Source organism: Bombina bombina, chromosome 4 (assembly GCF_027579735.1).
Source record: "Bombina bombina isolate aBomBom1 chromosome 4, aBomBom1.pri, whole genome shotgun sequence".
Lineage (NCBI taxonomy): Eukaryota > Metazoa > Chordata > Amphibia > Anura > Bombinatoridae > Bombina > Bombina bombina.
Genome location: NC_069502.1, coordinates 982,383,606 through 982,406,934, shown reverse-complemented (window position 1 = coordinate 982,406,934; position 23,329 = coordinate 982,383,606).

Genomic DNA, 23,329 nt, shown 5'->3' with positions numbered 1-23,329 from the left:
TAAAAGTGAGTATTTGGTATGTTGAATTTGCTTTTTAGCTCTTGAAAAGTTTTGACCATGTGTGACAATGGGTCCAAAATTTCCCCTATAGTTTTAATACCTAGTGTCTTCCATTGATGGAATGGGGCCATTTCATTCTCAGCTGGAAAATTTTTGTTCACCAACAAGGGGATGTACTTCGGGGAAGGGGATTTATTGCCTAAATATTTAAAGGCGAGCCACCAGGCTCTCAAGGCATCTTTGTATAAGATATTATTCTTTATCTCTATGTGCAAGTCTCAAATTGGGATATAGGGTAAATGAGCTGGTGTGTAAGGTGTTGTTACCGCTTCCTCCAAGAGAGGGAGAGATAAATGGGCAGTGTCAAGTTGCCAATCCATGACCAAATGGATCAGTGTCACCCAATTGTACAGTCTAAGGTTTAGGAGTGCATGGCCCCCCTTAAGATAAGGTTGGTTCAACTTTGAAGCAGCTATACAAGACTTTTTCCCACCACAAATAAAAGTCTGAATTGCCTTGTTTAAGTGTGAAAGGTCAGTTTTGGTTAAAAGTAGGGGTATCTTTAACAGTGGGTAAATAATTTTAGGTAGGAGTGACATCTTTATTAATTTAATGCGACCCGAGAGCCCAAGGAAAGTCCAGCCCATGTTTTAAGTTGTGTTCATATCTGGGCACATTAGTTTGAGATGTTAAGTTTGTATAATTTGTGGGGACTATGATGGAGTGATACCAAGATAAGTAAGGGTGTTCGGTTGTACTGCAAAAGGGAAGTGAACATCTCTTTGATCAGTTAACCACAGTATCTCTGATTTGGACAAAATAACCCTGTATCCCAAGAACTATCCAAAAATATTTAGTGTATCAATAATATTTGGTACATATGAAGCGGGGTTAGAAACAAAAAGTAGCATATCGTTGGCTTACAAAGCCATATGTAAGTGAAGACCCTTGATCGGTATACCCGGGTAAAACACCAGAATGTTTGTATTTTATAAATTAAGTTAAGGAAAGGACCCTCAAAATGAAATTGCTTCAGGGTTTAAAAAAGGTGTGACCACTCAACCCTATCAAAGGCCTTCTCTGCATCAAGTGATAACAGGAAGGCCTCTTGATCCCCATGACATTTCAAGTCCCTCTTTTTTCCCAATAATGATTGATAATGTGCAAAACTTTTGGCAAATTAACTACAGAGGATCTGCCAAAGATAAATCACGATTGGTCAGTATGTATTATGGTTGGTAGAATATTTTTAAGTCTGCTGGCTAGGAGTTTCATAAGTATTTTGCAGTCCAAATTTAAAAGGGATATAGGGCGATACGATTCTAGGAAGGTATGATCTTTACCTGGCTTTGGTATTAAGGTAATGTGTGCTGCCACAAAGTGGGTTGAGGGGGTACCACTCCAAAGAAATAGGGTATTGAAAACTTTAGACAGAGTAGGAGAGATCTGATGAGACAGGAGTCTATCAAATTCTGTTGGGAGGCCATCAGAGCCCGGGGTCTTACCCAAGGACAAGGACTTAATAGTGAATTTAATTTCCTCTTTCGTGATAGGGGTATTTAAAGTATTGATCTGCTCTGTTGTGAGTTGAAGAAGCTTGAGGGATTGCCAAAAGTTAGTATGGGGGCCCAGGAAGGTCTATTGTTGTTTAGTATAAAGATTTGAGAAGTATTTTACCAAACACTGTGCCAACTCCTCAGGGGTTCTAAAGGTTTTTCCTTCAGATCTCAACATAGCTATATCCTTTTTTAGCGGATCTAGTCTTTACCAGAGTAGCTAAAAAGTCTACCAGATTTAATTTTGCCAAAACGGTAAAATTTACTTGCCATTTTTAGAAGGCCGGATGCTGCCTTTTGTTTCACAAAAGCATTTAATTCTGCTTTGTTCCATATATAGTTGTCAAAATATGTACGTGTTTTGAATGTACAATAATCCATGTAAGTTTAGCATAGATTGGTCTGTAAGGTGTTATGTCTTTATTGGGTTTTGCGTTTAAGATCCCCTATATATGAGATGATGTGACCGGATAAGACCGCCTTAGCAGCTTCCTAAAATAGCAGTGGGTTAGATAAATGTGGTAATTTATCAGTGCTATAATCATTCCATGTATGTGTAAGATATTTCTGAAAGGCATCGGAAGTGACTGAATATGTGGGGAAGCGTAAACAGTTCCTATTAGGGCATTTAGGGGCACAGTTCCACTGGGGCATGATCAGACACCATTATACTGTGAATTTTGTCAGAGTGGACCTGCGAAATCAGGAAATCTGCAATCAGAAAGAGGTCTATCCATGACAGAGAGGAGTTGGCCTTAGACAGACAAGTAAAGTCCCTATCCTCAGGGTGTCTTCTACGCCAAATGTCACACATGGCCAAAGAGTCAACCAGTAGGTTAAATACTTTATTTTTTAATTTCCCCTTACAATTTTGTAATCTCTTAGAAGTAATGTTATCTTGTAGCCATGTTCTGTCAATCAGAGGATGTGGTGATAAGTTAAAGTCACCTCCAACTATCAATCTAGTACCAACAAAGGGACAAGCACCTTAGTTAGTTTTTCCCAAAAAGGACATCATTTTAGTGTTGGGAGCATATATATTACATACGGTGTATGCAATAGAGTTAATGAAAACTTGGGCAATGAGGTATCTACCATCCGGGTCAGTGATAGTGCTGTGGATATCTACCTGCAAACGTTTACCGAATAGGATAGCTAGACCTCTGCTAGAGCTATGATAGGAAAGGTACACTGTCTTTCCCCCCCAGTCTGAGCTTAGCTTTTCATGCTCCTTATCCACTAAGTGGGTCTCCTGTAAGTATGCAATGTCAGTATTCAATTTACGTAAATGGGTTAATATTGACTTTCATTTTATAGGGGAGTTAATACCACCTACATTCCATGTGAAAAGGTTAAGGGTCATTAAAAAAAAAAAAAAAAATAGAAAAAGGGCCAGAAGGGAGGGAGAGAGAGAGAGAGAGAAAAAAAAGTGGTCACCAAGGGTAGCAAAGACGTATTTTTTTCCTTCCTTTCGTCTAAAAAAACTAGAGGATTGAAATGTATAAGTACAGTACAATATATAACATAGCTTTCTACATAGTGAGTGGTAATAATTTTTTACATCATGAGCGAGTTGTGCAATATAGCTATGATTAGTCAAGTCAAATATTAATTGAGTGAGAACAAGAAAAAAAAGACAACAAAACAACAGCAACAACAGTGACCGATAGTGGTAAAAGGCCTTAAGAGTCTTATTACACCATTAACCATGAATTGTGGCCAGGGCCAGATTGATACCGTGAAAAATCCTGGTGGGCCGCCGGCAGGCAGAGGCTCCTCTACTCAGCTGCAGCCTGCAGTGGAGAGAGAGCAGCAATTTGAAGCAAGCAACTTAGCACACAGGAGCGCAGCGGCAGTCAGAGCCGCCATCAACACTGCACACAGAAGACTCAGGGGCGGCCCTCCCACCCAGTGACTACTTCGCCAAAAGCAGTGGCTGCTGCACCAACCCAGGTGCCGGGGTCGTGCACAGAATATATACAATTTTTATTGAGCAGTGTGCACTGTGCGCAGTTAATATCAGAGGCGGCAGCCCTAGCAGGAGGGATAGATTGTGGTGGCAATAGCATGGCATGGTGAGTTGGGGGCACAGCTAACCACCAGAGACTGTGACAAAACTTCAGTTATAAGACCTAGACTGTGACTGTCCACAAGAGAGCTTGTAGCACACCACATCATTACAGCAGCCACCTCTAGTCATCATGCACTACCTAAAGTTTGTGACTTGTTGAGACTTTTGCCACACTATTATATAACACTTAAAGGTAAGATTTTATATACAGTTGTCATATGTAACAAATAGGGTAACAAGAAGGATCCATAAAAATCCCAAGTATACAGCTATAAATCATTCACCAATATAAGCAGTGGCCCCTGCTATAAAGCTAGAAATTAGGGAACTCTAAACCACCTTCAGAATATGGTAAATAAAGCTTTACAATTGCTTTTTGGGCCTTTTTCCCTCTCCAAAGAAACAAATAAAGAGCTGTAGTCAGTAGGTCAGTTGAGCATAGTTGGCTGGGCTGGAGGGGGTGTGGTTGAGCTGGAGCAAGCATGGCTGGGCTGAAGGGGGCATGGCTGGGCTGGAGGGGGCATGGCTGGGTTGGTCTATACAAATTTCCAAGGCTGGTATGATTTCCAAGTCCGGCCCTGATTGTGACCTGTTTGCATGCATCAGGCAAACCCAGGTTGGTTGAATGAGATGTGCATATTCTAACCTAAAAAGATCATTCCTAATAGAGAAACATGTCTTCAGATTGTATTGAGTGACAAAAACAATTTATGAACGTTCAGGTAGCAGCGTGCATTTTCTGCACCAATGAATAGTCCAGGAACTACTGAGACCCCCATCTCAGGTTGGGGCTTGATGCCGTTCTGTCTCCAAGTAGGATTCCAAGGCTTGCGGGTGTGGAAGATCTTTGAGCCATAAGGAGTATTGAGGCAAAGTTTGGCCGGCTACAGCAGTGCCGCTTGATGGCCTTGGTCATGCAGCTTTGTGCAGTAGGGAGCAAAGTCTTTTCACTTTTTGGTAACCTCAACAGAGTAGTCCTGAAACAATAACAGGCGGTGTCCTCATGTTTGACCTCTTTTTTTCTCTCTGTAGGCCCTAAGGAGCAATGTCTTCTCTTGAAAGTTAAGGCACTTAAATATTATATATATATAATATTATTTGACGAGGATTGGTACTAATTTCCATTGGGGTTTCCGGGCCCACTCTGTGTGCTCTCTCTATGTCATTAGGGAGCCGATCATCAACAATGTCCAGAAGTTTAGGAAATGTGAAAGAGGCAAATTCCCTTAGTGCTTTGCCCTTTATTGCCTCTGGTACCCCGACAATCCGGAGATTATTACGGCAACTTCTATTTTCTAGGTCTTTGACCCTGTCCATTAAGTGTTGATTCTGCTTTAGGACTTTTTGAGTGAAATATCTGTTCTGGATTGTCTGTCTTCCACATCCGATATTCGGGTCTCAGCAGTTGATAGACGTGTTGAAAATTGTCTCACTTCCTTGGTTAGGTTATCCACCCCTGCCTGGAATGAGTCAATTTTAGGTAGAAAGAAAGCCTTTAAGTCTTGCATAAGAGAAGAATGATCTCCAGAGTGTGGTTCTGGGTGGTCAGATTTGGATTGGCTTTCAGCATGTATTTCTGCTATGTGTCGAGATTTTCTATCTGGTGGTTTTGGCCTGTGACTCATGTTACTTGGTGGGCTAGGCAAGAGTTTAAGAAAGTATTTGTCGACTTTCATGTAAAAGACTTTTTTTTTATACTGCTTGAGCAGTCTTGAGGCTTAAAAGTCCCAGCTATAGGTTAACCACGTGGGTATACTTATTGGTGGTAAATCTTCTCCTTACCCCTTTCTGTCAGTGTGCCCCTCACAATTTCGATTCTTTATGTAGGGGTTCCTAGCAGAGATTAGCAGTAAATGTCACTTTAGGGCTTTTGTACAGACAACCAAGTGGCAGGAGTTGCGATATCGCTACCGGAGGCTGGGGCCAATGAAAGGCCCTTCACAAATTTGCTGTCGGCTTGCGAGTGTCCATGTAGGATTACCCAGCAAGGTGCAGCTGTGGGGAAGACAGACAGCAGCAGAAGAATATTGTTTTTAATCTTTTTGTTGTCCATGTTGTCAGAGCTCTTGTTCCCTGCTGGGGAAATTTAATCAAGATAAAGCATCAGCAGCCTACCCTTGTTAATAATGTCAAAAGTGGCCTGATTGTAGAGTAAAACTATGGTGTGGTCTGTCAACTCATGACCCCCAAACCTGAGCAGCAGCAACTATGGAATCAATTTCATGAAGTGAAGAAGTCTGAGCAAATCTGGATATTAACAGAATATCATCTGGTCAAGGCCCTGCCAGCCAATCAGTGCCAAAAATAGCAGCATAACTTGTGGAAGCTGCAGCATCCATGACTACATGAGGAGAAGATTCCAAAACTGCTGGAATGAACATGGGTATACCATTCCAACACTGAAGGATCTTGTCCCACATATGTAAATCCGATAAGGTAGCAGTATCAAGTTTGACACAGGAATCAGAGTGAAGAGCTGAGGGTAAAAGAGTCAAGAGCCTAGATATGAAAAAACGGCCTTGAGGAATAATTCTCATAGCAAAATTCAGCATACCAAGCAGTCATTGAAGCTATTTTCTGGTACAATCTTGAGAGACCATAAACTCATGAATATGAACTCTAATCCTGACTAATTTTTTCGGATGGCATAGACTGGGAGTCTAACCTAATACCTAGAAAAGTGAGTATGGTAGCTGGACCCTCAACTTTATTGGCTGCTACCGGAACGTTGAGATATGAAAAAAAATAAAATGTTTCTGTAGATCAGCAGGGGCCTGAGTAGCACTTTCAATTAGTAGAAAATCATCTAGGTAATGAATGACTGACAGTGAATTCTATAAATAAGAATCCAATTAAGTGCCTGTGCAAAAATATCGAACAGCCAAGGGTTACTTTTGAAACCAAAAGTAAGTTTGGTAGAAAAATAATAAAACCCTCTCCACCGAATATCATGCCACTGCCAGAGTGAAGGTAAGATGGGGAGAAATTTAAAAGCATCAGAAATATCAGCTTTAGAAAGTCAAGCACCTTTACCTGCACTAATTATGTATTGGATAGACTGATCAACTGAAACATATTTAAGTGAGAATTCATTTGAAGGAATCAAGGAGTTAAGACTAGGGGGCCGAATTATCAAGCTTCGAATGGAGCTTGATGTCCCGTGTTTCTGGTGAGCCTTCAGGCTCACCGGAAACACAAGTTATAAAGCAGTGGTCTAAAGACCGCTGCTCCATAACCTGTCCTTCTTCTCTGAGGAGGCGGACAGACATCGCTGGAAATCAACCCAATCGAATATGATCGGGTTGATTGACACCCCATGCTAGCGGCCGATTGGCAGTGAATCTGCAGGGGGCGGCACAAGAACTGCTAATACAATGATAAATGCCGAGAACATATGCTGTCGGCATTTATCAATGTGCACCTTCTTAAATATGCCCCTAGGTATGTGTGATAATTAAGACACTGACACATCGTAAATAAAATTAAATCAAAATTTACCTTTAACCAACCCAATTGGATTGACCCTCCAGTAGTGAAAAGGTGGAACAGAAAAAAAGGCCCAATAATAAAACCTTTGTCTAACTCAGACTGGGGTAAAGAATCTCCTGCTACCATGTCTTCAGCTGTTGACAACACATTTTTACATTTAAAAGTAAACTGTGGCGGAGTAATAAAACCTGTATGAAACTCCTGTGTGAAACCATCCACCAAAAACTGTTTCAAAGTAGGGAAAGGGTGTGAAACTAAGCAAACATGCAAGTAGAGGGTGTTAATGCGGCTTAGTCAGAAAAACTTATCCTGTTTAAGAGTACGGGCAGAATTGGGATGAGCCCTATAACAATAGATACAAATATGAAGGAGGCGACACTGACTGTAACTGCATAAGGAATCATTAAAATTATTACAAATCTGAACTTTACCCAAAGAAGTAATATAATGCCCTAACTTATCCAATTGAACAGATTAAGCTGGGGTTGGGAGAATGGAATTATCTGGAAGAATAGAGAATTCTATATTAGAGCACCAGGAAATAGTATGCGTAGAAGACTGGCAATTCGCACAAGCTGGGGACCTTAACCCAGCAAAGTGTCTGCAAAACAGTTCAGTATGTAAAATTCCTCAATCAGTTATAACTTGAATTTGAGCCAGAACTGCAGTGGCCATAGCGGAAAAAGAGCAATGATAGTCATAAAAGACAGAGCCACCGTACTTCTGACAAATTCCCCTACCCTATAGAGGTAGAGGTCAAACTGCTCCCTCCTAAACGGGCTTACAGAGCAGATAACATCTCTGAAAATGCTAAAAACAATAACAAAATCCAGGGCAGAGAGTTTGTGGCTGAGTCTATGGTCTTTAGACTTAACTACCACTGAGACATCGCCACAAGCATAAGACTTATTGTAAGGGCGAATCACTTCCCTGTTAGTATCTCTAAAGGAGCAGACTGAAACTTAAAAAATATGTAATTTGTTACACTATGTATCTTTTCTTTACACTAGGAGGAAGTGTAAATAAGTGATATAGTGCTTTTATTTGAAGAGCCCACAGAATATGATTGGACTAAATAGGTGACCAAGATAGTCAAACAGCAGTAATGGAGAATGGATTATACTAACGGTTTGTATAAAACATTGGTGATTCAGAGAACCCAGTTATGCAGGAGATCAAATACAAAGTCTCAGAAAATTATAGCAACACTTCGAGAGGATGAGAACAAAGTTAGAGGTATTCAGACTTACAGTTGTAAGCAGGTCACAGTTCGATGCAAATCAAACAGGCTTCGGTGTCTCTGATGTCTCTGATGTCCAACTGGAGATGATGGTGGTGATGGACAGAATCAATGCTGGTGGAGACTGCTGGCCTAAACCCCACAATAAACAGCCTCTGTAAAAATATTGTTTCATTTAGATGAGGGGTACACCTTACTATGATATATGTACTACTTTCAGTATACTAGTAACAGTATAGTCAGTAGACAATTAGATGAGGGTACTAGTAATAATTATATATCTCTAATAATATATATATTATTATTAGAAGTGCATGGATGGAACACGTCAGATCATTTTACGTTGCTTGTCATTTTAGTGTTAGCCACCTACATTGAATGAATAAACCGCTACTTCGCTATAGCAGATTGTTACCGGTCTTTCATTCCTAACCAGTTTAAGACAGTGGCTGGAGAGAACCACTTGCAAGAGCCAGAGTCTCTGACTGGTCTTTTTCGGTTCCAGATATAAACTTTTTTGGTACCTTTAACACTACCCAAACAACTGCTGAATTCATTAACTAAAAGACACTAGAGCCAGAGGTGCCGAGGAGGCTATACACCCTGTTCTCCAAAGGAACTGCCCTTCTTTAATTTTGGAGATTCCAAGACTCTTACAAACTCCTCTCACATTCTACTTATGTTACAACCTTTACGAGAATACATTTACAACCCTTGCACAAACTTTGTTCCAGTGAGTGTTATTTATTTTATAATTCGGAATTACTGATGACTTGTATTCATTTTTTAACATACTGTATGCCCTTTGCCAACTATAAATATTTGCCTATTAAACTTTCGAAGGACATTATGTTGTTCCTATTGTAATATACTTTTTTTTCTGTATATATAAATATATATATTTCTGCACACAACATTCCTCCAACAAAGGCAATGCACCAACTGCAAAATAAATGTTCAGCCAGTTAAAATGGGATGCACTCACTGCAAAAAAAAAAAAATGATTCTGCACACAAAAGTTTAAATTAAAACAACAAATACCTACCAGTTCTAATGCCCCCACAGCAATATAAATGTGCAGCCTGTGTGATGCACTCACTGAAAGAAGTTGAGTACATAAACCAAGGAACCGTAATTTTTTCTGATAGGAAGAGGAGGAGCTTAAATATTATCTTGCACAGGTAGATCCTTGTGAAAAATATGAGGATAAGAAAGCCCACTTTTTAACCAAAAAACTTGGTGTATACAGGTGTCATGGTTGTGTTAACTGTAATAGCCTTATACTAGGGATACATTTACCCATAGTAGCACAGGCATTATGATATGCTCTTAATTGGGAATCCACGTTGATTGTCTACCTAATTGCCTAAGTCCCTATGTAGGTGGTCCTACATTGGAAAGACAGAATGTTCCCTTAAAGAGAGGATGACAGTGCATAGGTCCTCTATCAGACAGGCACTATAACATGGAACAGGAACTAGGACAGAGTAGAAGACAGGCGCAGCCCAATTCAAGTGTAGAATAATTTATTAGGACATAAGTGCAAGTACACAATACATACTTACAAACGTTTAGAAGATAAAACAGCAATATGGGTTTAAAATAATCCCTCCAATTAGGTAATAGAATTCACAGCCCAGGCACGAACATCTCAGTCGGATAATACCAAGTCTGGGTGAGAGGTGCTGGAACTAAAATTACTCCTGGTGGTATAATACAAAAAACTCTACGTACGTTTCGTCTGAGTTCGCTCAGACTTTTTCAAGAGTATAATAAAAATGAGCTGAATGCAACACAGGGCTCAAACCAGCTTTAAAAAAGAGCCACTATGATTGGAAAAAAGATTATTGTCTCACCGTGACTCAAACCCTACAAATTAGCAAAGGAGAGACTGTTACTTAAGGTCATAGAGTTCTTATTGTATTCAACCTCTCTATTTGTTTCCCACACTAACTCTGCCTGAATTACGTTCCTACACCGGAACCGAGAATACTTCTGTTATACCTATACCTCTCAACGTTAAGACCGGATCAGCAGAGCTGGGAACGTCTGTTAGTTTCCATACACTAATCGTAATACTTTGGTGTACAGCTCTTTCCCAGACCGATTAACCGGCTAGATACTGCTCAATTATAAGTCACCGGTCTTAACACTTTTACACAGAGGGTTTTTTTACAAAGTCCTGCGCTTTATAAATTCTTGCGCTTTTTAACTCATCCCTTAAGTCTTAGCAATAGCGCTTGTGTGTCTAAAATTGTTCTAATGCTCTTTATATCCAACAGCAAGCAGGTTGATGTTTATTATTGCATGATTTTTATTGCATAATATTTTTGCATTTTCAAAATTGATTTATACTCTTCAAACTAAGTTTCACTTATAAGGTAGTTGTTAGTTTCATTTTGAGTATTGTTGTGATTCAATGCATTTATCATAAGGGTACATCATTATTTTTGATTTTGTATTTCTGCTCATTATCCTTTTTATTTTTATTGTTGCCAAATCATTCTAACATTTTTTGGTGATTCATTTTAGTCTTATTATTTTATTATTTTTAATAACACGTAGCTCTTTTATTTATAAATAATTCTTCATTGATACATTATATATATTAGAGTTAAGGCCTTTACCCTCACTCACAATGACCAGCCCCATTTTTGGAGATTGTCCTACTAGACACCTTAGACAGAGGTCCTCAAATTTATTGGACCATGATTCAGAGATTAATATCAATTCTGAGTCCAATAATCCACGTGAACTCTTTAGAGAACTAGAAAAATTATTAAATTGCGACACCAAAGAATGGCAGGATCTGATACTGCTAGATAATTACATCCTCCATGATATAGTCCCTAGGGGACTGAGAGTGTACAAACGCCCTGCGTTTGAGTTGGAGGAAGTTGAATACATGACAGAGTGGGATAAAGCCTTTCATGATTGTTCTACCACACTAATTAAGATTTTAATCAAATATAGGGAGTATAAGTTGGATAAAATCAAAACTGATCTTGACACTTTACTTCCTAAAATTCAAAGATATCAATCAGATGATTATTGGAAGTCACTTAATGAAAGCATACAAGAGAGAAACACCAAGCTGAGTACAGATTTGATGAAAACCAAACATAAGAAACTATGTAGGGACATGGAATATTATAAAAATGATCGAGTCTATGACTATAATGTGAAACACTTGAATACTAACAACCAAGATGATGAAACTCATAGGAATAGTGATACCAATAGAACCAGATCTGCAACAACAACTGATCACATGATTAGAACACATACCCATACCAGGGATACATACAATTCATATAATAATATCAACATGAAGAATAATAAGAGTACATATAATAATACTCCCAAGAGGACGGATGGGGGTTATAACAAACAACCTAATAAACCGAAACATAGCCACCAAGGCCCTAGGGATCAATTACCCTATGCTAGTAACAATAATAGTAGAACATTGTCAATGCCTATTTATCACACCTGGCGTCAAAATAGACCTAGCCACTTCACTCCGCCCTTCCTGAAACACTCTGAGAAACAACACAATAATTATGCCAAACAAGGTTCCCATTCAAATTCAGTAAATAGCTTTTATTCTGCTAATAGATATCAAACTTTAGAAAAACATGGGGAGGGAAATTATAGGGATGAAAGTTGGAATAGACAAGGAGCCAAACCTAAGACACAGGTCTACCCTCATATGTCCCATTATCCTAATGGTGATCCTACTTTTAACAATAATCATGAATTGGGTTTTTTAGATCTGGCCATCCCCCCAACAACAAGGTTTCGAAACTTAAAAGAAACAGAAAACAGAAATTTCCAACATTTAAAAGTCACCCCTGGAAAAAGAACGAGAGGAAGCGGGGATGCAGAGGGGAGAGAAAGGTTCAGAGACATAAATCCAAAAAGGATGAGATAGAGAAAAATAAGGCCAACATTTTCAATTTGTCAAGCATAACCCTCAGTGATAATGAAGTCAACCTTCTAGCCAAAGGGCTGAATTTTGCCCCCAAATCAGCACCAGATAAGTTTCAGACTTATATAGATATACAAAAGTATATCCGCAATCTCACTCTTAAAAGATATTTCATTAAAAGTGCCCCAAAAATATACAATCCAGTACAGATTAGTTTTAATGAGAACGACTATAAAACTATAGGGGTTCTTAATGAATTGCAACATAATGACACAGATTTAAACCCCATGTCCTCAGAGGATCAAGATTTGGGAGATCTTTCTATTCATGAACCAAAGGACACAATTGAGCATAGTAACTTAAAGAGAAAATCTAGCTTCTACCCCTATTCAGTCCAGGGTGAATACATTAGCACCTTTAATAGACTAGTTTGTAGTGATTTAAAAAAACTATGGGAAACTAAAGACAAAACTTGGGTAACCAAATATAATGATAATCTTTCCACACAGGAAAGAAATACTCTAAAATTGCTTCAAAAAAATAATAATATCATAATAAGAGCAGCGGACAAGGGGGGAGGAGTCGTCGTACAAAACAGATGCGACTACCTCCAGGAGGCTAGTAATATTCTTAGTGATACCCAAACTTACAAAAAATTATATTTTGATCCCACTCAAAAATATAAAAAATAACTTTTTTCTATCTTGAAGGATGCAAAAAACAACGATATTCTAAACAATGATGAATTTAATTATTTAATGGAACTGCATCCATCAATACCCACTTTTTATCACTTGCCTAAGGTGCATAAAACCTTAGTAGCACCTCCAGGTAGGCCGATCATTTCGGGTATAGGTTCCCTCACCAACAATCTTTCGGTCTACATTGATCACTACCTTCAACCCCTAGTTAAATCAACTAAGGCCTACCTGAGAGATACCCTACACACCATCAACATTTTTGAGGGACTTGAGTGGCAAGATGATTATATGTGGATAACATGTGACGTGTCCTCCTTGTATACTTGCATCCTTCATGACTCAGGAGTCAAGGCGGTACAGGAGACACTACATAGCGCAGATTTTGCTCAAAAACATTTAGACTTTATCCTAATGGGTATTAGATTCATATTGAATCATAATCATTTTGTTTTTGAAAAACAATTTTATTGTCAGATACAGGGGACTGCGATGGGGACTACATTTGCCCCATCGTATGCCAATATTTACATGGACAATTTTGAATCTAAGTACATTTGGGCCAACAATCCCCACAGCAGTAATCTGATCAAGTACCATCGGTATATAGATGATATCGTGATGATTTGGAGGGGGTCAGAAACTAGCTGTGGGGAATTGTTGAACCACATGAACAATAATGATTACAATCTAAAATTTACTTCTAAAATAGACAAACAAAAAGTGGAATTCCTAGACTTAGTGTTGTTTGTGGATGAGAATAAGAAAATAGCAGTCTCCAATTATCGCAAACCCACAGATAAAAATGGGTTTTTGAACGCAAAAAGCGGCCACCTACTAAGGTGGAAAACCAATATCCCGTTAGGTCAGTACCAGCGGATTAAAAGGAACTGCACCAAAGACACTGACTACTATAGAGAGGAAGCAATTTTGGATAACAGGTTCAAGGAGAAAGGCTATGATCCGAAAGACTTACAAAAAGCAAAAGACAGGGTCAGAATCATGGATAGGACAAGCATTTTACAACCTAAAGATAAAGCTACACAGAATAAGAGCAATCCAAATAGCGAAGTCAGATTTGTCACCACATACAATCAAGGCAGCAGAGACATTCAAAATGTTTTAAAAAAACATTGGGGAATACTAAAAGCAGATCCTATCTTAGGAGCCACCCTATATGAAACCCCTTTAGTGACCTTCAGGAAGAATAGAGATCTGAAACATATTCTAGCTCCCACCAAATTACGTAATGCCATGAGAGACAAAATCGCTCCAACAACCTGGCTAGAACAAAAACCAGGAACATTCAGATGTGGGGTGAGTAGGTGTGGAATGTGTAGTCACATCAAAACAGGCAATTCCTTTACAAATTATAATGGATCTAAATCATTTACAATGAAATATAAAAGCAATTGCGGCACCAACTATGCCGTTTATCTTCTCAGTTGTAAATGCAACCTTATTTATATTGGTAGAACAAAAAGGAACGTACGCACCAGACTCAGTGAGCATGTCAATAACATAAAGATAGGTCTGACTACACATAGTGTATCAGAACATTTTAGGCTGTACCATAACAAAGACCCTAGTTCTTTGAAAATACAAATAATAGACTGGATTCCAGTAAACAAATATCCTAATAGACTCCTCACATTGAGACGCAGGGAGTCATATTGGATTTACCAACTTGACTCTATGCAGCCTCACGGTCTTAACGTGGATTTAGACTTACAAGCTTTTATGTGACATCTAACTTTAACTTTAATATTTAATAACAACAGGGAGCTGTGAATGGAAATAACTTCAATCCTTTGTTAGATACATCTTATGGTACACATAGCCTTCATTTAGGGAATGGAGGAATAAAAAAAAAAAAAAAATGTTTGTATTTGGTACCACATATTTGCAAGAGGTTTCATGTACACTTAGCATTTGAGTGATGGACTCATATATATATATATATATATATATATGTAAGTGTGTTTTCATTTCAACTTCTTTATTCCAATTTTTATTTCAATTGTATTTCAATTGTAATCTTTAGGGCAAATGTATATTCTTTTATGCATATTCTTCTAAGCATTTTGTATCATTAGGTAAATTTCACGTACCTGCTTTAGGCTTTTTTAGAAATGTTTCTATTAAGAACTTTTTAAAGGGATTATTTTGATATAATTGGTAACATAGATTTTGTATGTTCTACTTGTGCAATAGTTGTCACTATTTGGATCTTGTTAAACTGTTATTGGATTCAGCCTTTCAAATTAATAATGCACACACAGCAGGATTAATGATTGGCTGGGAACCTTTTTTCCAATCACAGTGGCTCTTTTTTAAAGCTGGTTTGAGCCCTGTGTTGCATTCAGCTCATTTTTATTATACTCTTGAAAAAGTCTGAGCGAACTCAGACGAAACGTACGTAGAGTTTTTTGTATTATACCACCAGGAGTAATTTTAGTTCCAGCACCTCTCACCCAGACTTGGTATTATCCGACTGAGATGTTCGTGCCTGGGCTGTGAATTCTATTACCTAACTGGAGGGATTATTTTAAACCCATATTGCTGTTTTATCTTCTAAACGTTTGTAAGTATGTATTGTGTACTTGCACTTATGTCCTAATAAATTATTCTACACTTGAATTGGGCTGCGCCTGTCTTCTACTCTGTCCTAGTTCCTGTTCCTGATTGGGTGTCACCTGAGAGCACACACCTTCCAATACGGGCAGCAGCACAACCGGATCTGAATAACAGAGGTTACGGGATCATCAGCTAATTTTTCTACAACAGCCAGTCTGTGGATCTTCACCATTAACTAAGATTAATATAACCGGCTTTTCATTTCTCATTATTTACTCCTCACCATCTACAAGTTATTCTGACCAACTACCAGGACCTAAGCGCCGATACCGGTAAACTGTTTTTTACTATAACATGGAAACAGGTATCAGCCAGGGGCCCAACATGTTTTGCACCACTAACATCCATTTTCCACCTTAAGATGTTGCAGAATAGATCAGATTCCTCATATAAGAGAGAGAAGGTGATAGAATTTTTTTATTGCAAAAATAAACTTTTTAGGTAGTTGAACTAAGTACCCTATGCCCAAAAGGGTTAAATGTATTGCATATAGAAACATCAATGCATTTGTCAATATGTAATTAAACTGAATATCTATTTGGTTAGATTTTGTATTGAGAAGAAATTGATTGATTTGAGCTTATTTCTGACACTTTTATTTCTCTGTATATTTTACAGCAAGCAGAATACCCCCATTTCAAGAAAAGGATGCTATATAGAGAATGGCCAGTAGGTGGCAGTGAAATAGTGAGCTTGTTTAGAATCAGAGTTATGACATGCCAGAGTAAGCAGCTTTTGTTATTTCAGATTGATGCAAAATTGATTCAAATGCTGTATTTAACATAGATGTATTATCTTGAAAAAATGTTGGCATTACACTGTGTTTGGCATGTGTAACAATATAATGGAAGTATGAGCAATTTATGAGTATTGAGTCTTTTTTGGAATTATAGATAGGTAAGAGATAGATAAATAGATAGATGCACAGTATGTATATATATATATATATATATATATATATATATATATATATATATATATATATATATATATATATATATATATATATGTATATATATTTTATATATATATATATATATATATATATATATATATATATATGTATATATATTTTATATATATATATATATATATATATATATATATATATATATATATATATATATATATATATATATATATATATATACAGTAGATATAGATAGATAGAGATATCTGTGTGTGTTAAACAAATTTGTTAAAAAAGCCAAACCTCTATTCTCAATTTTTCAATTCAAGACTCATTATCCTCAGGCATATTACCCAAGGACTGACACAAAGCAGATGTGTCACTTTTTAAAAAGGGAAGCAGGGCTGATCCAGGAAGCTATAGACCAGTTAGTCTGATAGTGGGCAAGATACTTGAAGGGATTATAAAGAATTACATTGATGAGAATATTTACGTAAACAAGATTATTTATGAGTTCAAATCAGCATGGTTTTATGAGAAATAGATAATGTCAAACTAATGTAATTAGATTCTATGAGGAAGTAAGTAAAAAATATAGATAAAGGGGAATCAGTTGATATGGGCCCTGTTTTTTTAAAATATTTTTATTAACAACTTGGAGCAAGGATTAAATAGCCAGGTCTCTATTTTTGCAGATGATACAAAGTTTTGCTCTGCTGAAGAAGAGATTTTAAGACCTAAATGCTTAAAACAGGTCCTAACTTCTCAAAATGGATGAGTAATAGATGAATGATTATCACTCAACCATAATAGTTCAGACTTAAGTTCATTTATTATATATCCAGAGAAAGACCCAAATATTTTAAACAGCTACAAAATCAATGGGATATTTTCACTCGCCTTGTTTAAAAATAATACAAGATCCTCAGCATATAAAGATACCAAAAGTTCCTTCTAAGAGATCTTAATACCTTCCACAGAGGCTCTTAAATCAATTGCAAATGGCTCGATGGCAAAATCAAATAACAATGGTGAAAGAGGACACCCCTGTCTTGTACCTCAATGCAAAACTAATGACTTTGAAATAGAAGAATTAATGATCAAAGAGGAAGTTGGAGAATTATACAATGTTTTTATTAATGACAATATTCTACCTTTAAGACTAAATTTATCCAAAGATGTGAAAAGATGATCATAAGAAATGGAATAAAAAGCTTTTTAAGCATCTATAGAAATAATTACTGGATCTTGTAATTTTCTTTCTTTATCATTTTTCCAATAGCTTTCATATAGAATATAATAGGACAACATTTTTTATCAGATTAAAAATTGATGATCTACATCTAATGAATCCTGTCTGGTCTCAATTATTACACTTTTTATTATATTTTAGCCAAGATAGATTTTAATATTTTATAATCTGAGTTCATTATTGTTATGGGTATATAAGAGGACAGCTCCTCATGGTCCTTATCAGGTTTTAATAGAAGGGAAGTATAAGTTTGCAGAAATACTTTAGATGGTTTCACTTTTTCCAGTAAATTATAATTTTAAAACTCAGTCAGTATAGGCACAATTTGGGGCGAGATTACATATACGGTGCAGGCTTTAGTGTAACTGCTGAAACCCGTGTCGCTCGTAATTTCCCCTCGCACGTCGGGGAATCACATATATATGGTGCTGGCAGTTCATAAACTGCCATAAGTTGGATAAACTAGCAATGTCCAGAAATGTGCATAAATACAAATTTCTGGAGTTGGCAGAGACTTAGGGCACATTAGAAACTGCCCTGCCTAAGAAAATAAAAAGAAATGTTAAATCTCCCGTAAAAGTCTAACACGCCTCCCAAAAATAAACCTGACACATAAAAAACCCTATCTCCGCCATAACCCCCATATCAGAACTAATAAAAAATGTATTAACCCCTAGACCGACAACCCCCCACAACGCAATATGCCTGATTTTTATTATCAGGTATTTGTAGAGCGCGAACAGATTCCGCAGTGCTGTAAACATAGTCAGTATACAAGATAACTTTTGTAGGGATAAAATGGGTAGAGGGCCCTGCCGAGAGTTTCACTGTTTTAGTCGGCTCTTATGAAGGCGATCTGGAAACAGCTGGGCTCATAGGCTTACATTCTAAGGGGTTCAAGGGGAAAGCAATGGAATTAGGAAAGGTTAGTGTAGGTTGTATGCATCCCTGAATAGTATAGTCTTTAGGGAGTGATTGAAGCTGATAAAACTAGGGGAGAATCTTGTGGAGCGAGGCAGGGAGTTCCACAAGATGGGGTCCAGTTTGGAGAAGTCCTGTAAACGACAATGTGAGGAAATAACAAGAGAGAAGGAGAGGAGGAGATCGTGAGAAGATCGAAGGGGACGGGAGGGAGAGTATCTGGAGACAAGTTTTGAAATGTAGGGGGGAGCAGTGCAGTTGAGGGCTTTGTATGTCAGAGTGAGGATTTTGTGTTTAATCCTATAGGCATAAGGAAGCCAGTGAAGTTAATGGCAGAGAGGTGCAGCAGATGAAGAGCGACGTGTAAGGAAGATGAGCCTGGCAGAGGCATTCATAATGGATTGTAAAGGAGCTATGCGGCAGCTAGGTAGACCAGAGAGTACGGAGTTGCAGTAGTCGAGGTTTAAAGGATGAGAGAGTGATTAAAATCTTAGTTGTATCTTGTGTAAGGAAATGTCTAATTTTAGAGATGTTTTGAAGGTGAAAGTGGCAGGCTTTAGCCAAGGATTGAATGTGAGGAGTGAAGGAAAGGTCTGAGTCAAGTGTGACCCCAAGACATCGGGCATGCGGGGTAGGGTTAATGATGGAATTATCAACAGTTATAGAACATTTAGGGGTGGAGATATTGGAAGAAGGGGGAAAAATAAGGAGTTCAGTTTTGGAGAGATTAAGCTTAAGGTAGTGAGAGGACATCCAAGATCAGATATGAGAAAGACAATTAGTGACACAGGTTAGTAAGGAAGGAGGTAGGTCTGGTGCAGAGATGTAGATTTGTGTGTCATCAGCATACAAATGATATTGAAACCCATCGGACTTTATTAAGGAACCTAATGATGGCGTTTAGATTGAAAAGAGAAGGGGACCGAGGACAGAGCCTTGAGGTACCCCAACAGAAAGTGGTAACGGGGCAGAGGATGCTCCAGAGAAGGCTACACTAAATGTACAGTTAGTCAGATAGGAAGAGAATCACAAGAGAGCTGTGTCGCAGATGCCGAAGGATTGGAAGGTTTGGAGCAAAAGAGGATGGTCAACAGTGTCAAAGGCTACAGACAGGTCAAGGAGGATAAGCAGAGAGAAGTGGACTTTGGATTTTGCTGTAAGTAGGTCACTGGTAACCTTGACAATTGCTGTCTCTGTAGAGTGATAGGGACAAAATCCAGATTACAGTAGGTCAAGAAGAGTTTAGTGTACGGAAATGGGATATACGTGCGTATACTAGCTTTTCGAGGAGCTTTGAGGCAAGAGGGAGTAGGGAAATAGGGCAGTGGTTGGATGGGGAGGTTGGATCGAGGGATGGTTTTTTGAGGATATGTGTGACCAGTGCATATTTTACAGATGAGGGGAATATACCAGTGCTGAGGGAGAGGTTGAAAATGTGTGTGAGTATGAGGGTGAGGGTAGAAGAGAGGGAGGGGAGTAGCTGTGAGGGGATGGGGTTGAGGGGACAGGTAGTGAGGTGGTAGGACAGTAGAAGGGCAGAAACTTTGTCCTCATTAACAGGGGCAAAGAGCTGCTTTTTTGGATATTTGGGTTTTGGATGATTGTGAGCTTTTGAGGGGTGGGAGATTGGTAGTATGTTGAGAGCTGATTTCACTTCTGATGGAGTCAATTTTGTTATTTAAGTGGCTGGCAAAATCTTGAGCTGAGAGAGAAGTTGTATTAGGAGGTGGGGTTGGGCGGAGAAGAGTATTGAACGTGGAAAACAGACGTTTTGGGTTAGAGGAAAGAGTAGATATGAGATTAGAGAAGTATTGTTGCTTATAAAGATTAAGAGCAGAATAGTAGGAGTTCAGGATGAACTTGTAGTGAAGAAAGTCAGCTGAACTCCGAGATTTCCTCCAGTGTCACTCAGCAGCACGGGAACATATGTGTAGGTACTGTGTCAGAGGAGTATGCCAGGGCTGAGGATGAGAGTGTGGTTTCTGAGCTATGGTTGGAGGGGCCAGATTGTCAATGACCGATGTAAGGGTGGAGTTATAATGGCAGATTGATAGGTCAGGGCAGGAAAAGTAGGTGATAGATGAGAGGAGATGTTTGAGAGAGCTAGCGAGCTGTTGCAGATCTAATGACTTAGTGCTTCTGTGAAGTTTGGTGTGAGGGGTAGAAGGAGGGGGAGTTGTAGGTAGGGAAGTGATGTTGCAAGTTAGGAGATGATGGTCAGAAAGAGAAAAATGGGAGTTTGTGAAATTTGAGATAGTGGATCAATAGATGAAAATCAGATCAAGGGAATGACAATCTTTGAGAGTGGGAGAGTCCATCCAATGTAACAGGCCAAAAGAGGAAGTGAGTTGAAGAAGTTGTTTTGCAGAGGAGACAGTGGGATTGTAAAGAGGGATGATGAAGTCACCAAGAATGTGGGCAGGGGTGTCTGAGGAAAGGAAATAAGGAAGCCAGGCAGCAAAGTGATCTAAAAATTGAGTTTGGGAGCCAGGGAGGTGGTATATGACTGCAACACGTATAGAGAGGGGAGAGAATAAACAAATCATGTGTGTTTCAAATGAAGAAAATGTGAGGGAAGAGAAGGGCTGTATTTGTTGAAAGGTGCAACGAGAGGAAAGTAAAATACCAACACCACCTCCTTGTCTATTGCCAGACCTAGGAGTGTGGCTGAAATAGGGACCCCCATGTGACAGTGCAGCAGTGGATGATGTGTCTGAAGCAGAGAGCCAGGTTTCTGTAAGAGCCATAAGGTTAAGAGAGTGGGTGATTAAACTATTAACCCCTAATCCACCATTCACCCACATCGCAATCTCCATAATATATGTATTAACCCCTAACTCGCAATTCACCTACATCACAGTTAACCTAATTAAACTATTAACCCTAATCCACCATTAACCCACATCACAATTAACCTAATAAATCTATTAACCCCTAAACCACCATTAACCCACATTGCAATAAACCTAATAAATCTATTAACCCGTAAACCACCAAAGCCCCACAACACAATTAACCTATTTAAATTACTAAGCCTCCCAGCCTAACACCCCCTAAATTAACCCCAATTACCTAAATTAAAAAATACTAAGTTACAATAAAAAACCTAATATTACTTTAAAAATAAAAAAACTAAGTTTAAATGAATCTAAAATTACAAAAAAGTCTAACATTACAGAAAATAATAAACCAAATTTTAAAAAATTAAACCTAATCCTTATGAAAATAAAAAGCACCCCCTAAAATAAAAACACCCCCTAATCTAATACTAAACTACCAATAGCCCTTAAAAGACTTAAAAGTTAAACAGCTTTTTTGCATTATAAAAATTCTAAGTCCCCCGCTAACAGTAAACCCCTCCAACCCACCAAACCCCCCAAAATAAAAAAACTAACACTAAAAAACCTAAGCTACCCATTGTCCCATAAGGGGCATTTGTATTGGCACTGCCTTTAATAGGGCATTCAGCTCTTTTACTGCCCTTAAAAGGGCATTCAGCTCTTTTACAGTGCTCAAAATCCCTATTCTAAACCCCCCCAAAATAAAATCCTAACTCTAACCCCCAAATAAGTACTTACAGTTCCTTAAGTCCAGCGGAGAAAGTCTTCTTCCAAGCGGCAATATCTTCTTCCACCGCGGAGACGTCTTCTATCTTCATCCAGGACCAAGCAAACGCAGAAAGGAGATGAGCATGGAACAGAAGACCGGTGACTGCGGAGCCATCGAGCGTGGAGATACTCATTAGTGATGTTGCAAACTTAAAAATTTCGGTTCGCGAACGGCGGACTCGAACTTCCGGTATTGTTTGCGAACCGCGCAAACCGCCATTAACTTCAATAGGCAGGCGAACTTTAAAACCCACAAGGACTCTTTCTGGCCACAATAGTGATGGAAAAGTTGTTTCAAGGGTACTAACACCTGGACTGTGGCATGCTGGAGGGGGATCCATGTCAAAACTCCCATGGAAAATTACATAGTTGATGCAGAGTCTGCTTTTAACCCATAAAGGGCCTAAATCACCTAACATTAATAAATTGTTTGCAATAACGTGCTTTAAAACATCAGTTATGATGTCGTATCGATCAGGTATTGTAAGGGTTACGCCCGCTTCACAGTGACAGACCAAACTCCAAGTGTAACGCACCGCAAACAACCGCAAACAGTCCATTTGCACAACCACGAGATAGATAGATTTGATAGATAGATACATAGATTACATAGCTCAATCGATGCAATATACATATGATCGATACAAATTACATAGATCAATAGATGCAATATACATTTGATAGATACGAATTACATAGATCAATAGATGCAATATCCATTTGATAGATACGAATGTTAGCGATCCAAAGATGCAATATACATTTGATAGATACGAATTACATCGATCAAAAGATGCAATATACATTTTATAGATACGAATTACATTGATCAATAGATGCAATATACATTTGATAGATACGATTGATAGTTAGATAGATTTGATAGATAAATAGATAGATTTGAAAGATATATAATTTCCCTGACAGAGTATAACAATAAGACATGCGGTCTGGGACCCGTGGTGTGTTAAGTAGTACTATTCTTAGCAGTTTACTACTACCTGTTACTCCCCCTA